The sequence below is a fragment of the Herpailurus yagouaroundi genome, unplaced genomic scaffold, assembly GCF_014898765.1.
Source record: "Herpailurus yagouaroundi ecotype Mexico unplaced genomic scaffold, PumYag 192, whole genome shotgun sequence".
NCBI lineage: Eukaryota > Metazoa > Chordata > Mammalia > Carnivora > Felidae > Herpailurus > Herpailurus yagouaroundi.
The window spans coordinates 2,554,356-2,559,624 of NW_024412423.1; the positions used below are offsets into that span (position 1 = coordinate 2,554,356).

Consider the following 5,269-nt stretch of genomic DNA (forward strand, 5'->3'; position numbering starts at 1 on the left):
AAAATACAAAAGGGAGGAATAATATTTTTGTAGCCAACATTCTCATTTTAGCCTTCAAAGGACAAACTTTTCTCCTTTTCCCAAGATACAAAAATGGACATTTACCACACATCTTCAGGGATGCCTGGGTGGCTCAGTCAGTTAAGCATCTGACTCTTGGTTTTGGCTCACGTCATGATCTCATGGTTTGTGAGTTTGAGCCCTCTGTCAGGCTCTGTGCTGGCAGCGTGGAGCCTACTTGGGATTCTCTCTCTGCCCCTCCCTTGCTTGTGCTCTCTCTTTCTTTCAAAATAAATTAATTAATTAAAAAAAAAAAACCCCAACAATGCATCTTCAAAACATTTCCCTTTACTGGGAAACTTAACTTTATAGAATCCAAACATTAAAAGCTTAAAAAGAAATTTCTATTTTGTGTCATTATAAGACAAAAGAGAGTAAGCCAAGGAAATCCATTTATATTTCAGGTCCTTTTCCTCCAGGAACCAGCATTGTTAAATTATTTCTATATAATGAAATCTGATCTAATTTGGTGATCCTTCTTCCTTCTGATGTGATTTCCAAATTCATCAGATCTCAAAAGTGTGCCAACAATTTCTTTATCACTCTTCATCACACTGTGAATTCTTGATCCTGTACATTTGTCCACAAGCTCTGGAGGTGGCTGCTGTGACAGGTTAGTGGTACCATCAGCCGCCATGGCTACAAAGTCAAGAGAAGAACAGTTTTTATGTGTCAGGAGGAGTAAAATCAGCATTTTGAAAAATATATTTACCAAAGGAGCATTCTAGGTAAAGAAGACTGAGGGTTTCAGTTGCTTAACATAAGTCAGTGATACCATGTGGCTATTAACGTGATCTTCGTTCGTTTCATGTGTAGTGCTGAGATAGTGTTGAGATTATGGGAGGTCCGAATTATTCTGTAGCCTGCAGGGTTCAAGGCATATGTGGAGTTTTTTATTTTTTGGTTCTGGGTGCTACATCCTAAAGGATAAACCTTGGCCAGGAAGGTGAGGAATATGTCAATGAGGTGCTGTAAGTTTGGCCGCCATATAATTTATTGTACAAACTGGGATGCATTGGGAGAATGAAAGAGGTCTATCAAGAAGAATTATCCAACACTTGGAAACAAAGCAAGAGAATAATTTAATGTTCTTTTCGCATCATCCTGGGGCATTATTTATCAAACCTGCCCAGGGATTATTTGAACCCCTAGAAGGGTATACCTTTTGACTTTGCTATTATTTTTTTAAAAATTAATTTATTAAACTTATTTAATTTATTTTTAATGTTTATTCATTTTTGAGAGAGAGACAGAGCATAAATGGGGGGAAGGGCAGAGAAAGAGAGGGAGACCCAGAATCTGAAGCACGCTCCAGGCTCTGAGCTGTCAGCACAGATCCCAATGTGGGGCTTGAACTCACAAACCACGAGATCATGACCTGAGCCAAAATTGGACACTTATCCAACTGAGCCGCCTAGGCACCCCTGCTCTCTATTATTTGATTAGGTCCTGGACACTGTGAAGTCTACAAAGGTTACTTGTAGAAAAAAACAACCCCAAAGTTCCAGATTCAGTTCCAGTTAGGATTAACTAGTTTTAGATCTCAACTAGCAAACTTATTCTAACACCTTTTTTCTAGTTCCTCTATCATATTATTTGTTCCCTCCTTAATGAATAATTTGAATAAGATATTTAATGCACATCCCTTCTGTATTAGTTTGAATGTCATATTTTAACTTAGTGAACTTTGTATTTTGAGAGGCGTAGTTATTGTTCTAAAAAAACGAAGTTAAGCCTGGACTATCCTGGGAAAACCAGACTGTCTAAAGAAATGTTTGAAGGAATTCAGAATACTTATTCTGGAGAAGATAGGGTGTAGGATGCTAGGAAGGGGATTTGAATGATAAAGTGTCATGTTGTGTGTATATTTTGAAAACTTTAAGGGATGAAGATAGCTTCTGGAAGGGGCAGGAAGGTGACGGTAGGCTTCAGGAAGGTCGTTCTTTGGTTGCTGAGGCAGCCCATGAACGGGGCCCCAGTGCAGGTCTTTGGTGAGCTGGTCTGTGGGGGCCCTTTTCTATGAATCAGTCACCTGTCACTAGTAGAAGCTGACACCTGATGGATGAAAACCAGCTCTGCCAAAGAGGCTCAAGAGAATTAGGCCTTTTACACATAGTTGCGGATGTTGGAATTCAGACCTTGGTTTCTAGATTTCCAAGCTAGGAAAGGCACCGGAGGTCCTTTCATCACACCCCAGCTGGATTCCCACTTTAATTTTATACGGTTGAGTTTGGGTTAGTATGTCTGTACTCTGTTATGTATTGAGTTTTCCAGTATTCACCAAACTGTCTAAACATATTTCCAAGCATTGATGCAGTCTGTATGGTTGGCATTCTCAATGATGAAGTGTGAGTCGATACCTCGTAATGTATATGGTTCTTACAAGTAAGGACCAGTTTTAGCTTTGTAAAAGAAATTGCTCATAAGAATATGAAATATTGGGGCACCTGGGTGGCTCAGTTGGTTAAGTGTCCGCCTCTTGGTTTTGGCTCAGATCATGATCTCATGGTTTGGTGAGTTTGTGCCCTGAGTCAGGCTCTGCACTGGCAGCATGAGCCTGCTTGGGATTTTCTCTCTCCCTCTCTCTGCCCCTCCCCTACTTGCGCTGACCCTGTCTTTCTCAAAAGAAATAAACTAAAAAAAATTTAAAAAATATGAAATATCATTGTCACCATAATACCAGGGTATCTACCAGAATATTCACATGTATATATGTACATGTATATGTAATATGTGTGTGCGTATATTTAATTTAGAAATGTAAGTCCAATTTTAAATGGATGGGAAACCTAAAACAAGTCTTTCAGCTAAAGGTGCTGTATTTTGGTTATAAACCACTGAGACATACCCAGGGAAATATATTATTACTTCTTATAGCAGTCTTCAGTTTGACTTTAAGGAAAAACAATTAAAAATTGCTCAGTAAACTCTGAAAGGACTCTATTTTATGGATGATTGCACCACTAAATCAGAAACCATTACCTGTGAAATAGTCTAATTGAATTCCTGATGGCACGGGTCAGCTTTATTGTTTTTCAAAAGAAATCTATATTGGAGATAGATTGGAGCTTCAAAATAGTTCTTAAGCTCCTAAATATTTTTGCTTTTTTGGATAGTGCACATAAAACATTTGGAAAACTTACATAATGTTTGTGAACTCAGACTAATAGTAAAATGCATTAAAATCTTTTTAAAAAAATGTTTATTCATTTTTGAGAGTAAGATTGAGAGAGAGAGAGAGAGGGAGAGAGGGAGGGAGAGAGGGAGGGAGAGAGAGAGAGAGAGAGGGAGAGAGAATGAGAGGGTGAGGGGTAGGGAGAGAGGGAGACAGAAGATCCAAAGCAGACTCCTCGCTGACAGCAGAGAGCCTGATGCTGGGCTTGAACTCCTGAATCATGAGATCATGACCTGAGCTGAAGTTGGAAGCTCAACCGACCGAGCCATCCATGCCCTACATTAAAATCCTTGAAATGATAGATTCATGGAGTCTTTAATTAACTTGCTGTATGACCAACCAGCAATTCCATTCTTACCCTTTTTCTTTATGTTCACTACCACCTGCTTTTAAAATTGTTACCTGTCTACTTCCACTGCCATTGTGCTTCCAGTCTGTCCTTGGTTACTATGAGACATAAAAGATATGAATGGCTTATAGTATCAATTCTCAAACTTTTTTAAAAAAGATTTTATTTTAAGTAATCTCTACACCCAACGTGGGGCTCAAATTCACAGCCCCAAGATCAAGAGCCACATGCTCTACCAACTGAGCCATCCAGGCACCCCTCAAGCTTTTTAAAAAAACTATTACCACCTTCCAGGGGCAAGGGATCTTATTGATAATAGGGGATTGATTGGAAATGAACAAAATAATGCAAATGGTAGAAAAATTCATGCATAATGGACTTATTAAAGGGTTTGTTCTTTGTTAGGATTTGTGCTATATAAAATGAAAGTGTCCAGAATTGTAGAGGATTCTCTTTATAGAGATAAAGAAAGATCTTGCACTTCTGGGTCTGTTTTCAGTTTAGAAGGAAGACCCTTATCTTCCATTTCCTCAGTCCTTTATCAGCAGGGATTGTGCTTTTTTGAGCCCTGGGTTTGTTTGTTCGTTTGTTTTTAAGTTTATGTATTTTGAGAGAAGCAGAGAAAGCGCAAGTGGGGGAGGGACAGAGAGAGAAGGCGAGAGGGAGAATTCCAAGCAAGCTCTACACTGTCAACACAGAGCCTGATGCTATGAGATCCTGACCTGAGCTGAAACCAAGAGTTGGCTGCTTAACCAACTGAGCCACCTAGGGCACCCCTGAGTCCTCGTTTTAAGGCAACAAAGTGATCCCAGTGTCAGATCTGTTCAGTCAGAAAAGAAATGATGGAAATGAAATGGAAAGGCCATTTGCTGTCCCAGGACAACAATTCCAGGGATGCTGATGGAAAGCTTAGGAGACAAGTCTGCTATTGACCTTAGTGTTAATGATTTGGCTTTTATGTATTTGGTGGGCCTGAATGGTTTGCTTTCTGTTCTGTGATGACTCACCTATCCATGTGTATTTGTGGGACAAGGGGGGCAGGCATCCAGGGAAGAAGGTGGAAGAGATGGGGGGATAAGGAATGTCCAGGGAGGCAATCAGATCACTTGTTGGAAATAATTATTTTGTACTTTCTTTTTTTTCTTCCCCCTTTAAAAAAAAATTTAGTATTTATGCCTTCTGGTTCTTTTTTTTTTTTTTTTTTTTTTTTTTAAACATCCTATTTCAGAGGTAAGTAACAGTAGAGGGAGCATTTTTCCTCCTAGTTTTGCCTCTGAGTTTTCACCATTATTAATGTCAATAAAAAATTGCTTTTGCTTTAAAGCAAATGTTTTAAATTTGCTTTACATTTTTTTAAATTCTTTCAAATGAAGGAATCATGGTTTATGCAATAATTTGATAGTTATTTATTGAATGCTTCCAACATCATAGGCACTCTGTTAGGTGCTTGAAATATCCTATTGGGTCTAGTTTATGAAGAGGTTTTTTAGTATATATATTATATATACATATATATATTATGTAAATATTTATTCATATAAATATATATTCCTTCAGGTTGTGGGATCTCACTCTTGTGGGATCAAACCCTGTGTCAGGCTCTGTCCTGGCCATGAAGCCTGCTTGGGATTCTCTCTCTCTCTCTCTCTCTCTCTCTCTCCCTCTCCCTCTCTCCCTCTCTCCCT

General features: G+C 38.8%; 1 pseudogene; it reads right to left on the minus strand.

Moving 5' to 3' along the window:
• Positions 1-424: 424 nt before the first annotated feature.
• On the minus strand, positions 425-697 carry LOC121010859 (U6 snRNA-associated Sm-like protein LSm5; annotated as a pseudogene).
• Between the last annotated feature and the right edge of the window lie 4,572 nt (positions 698-5,269).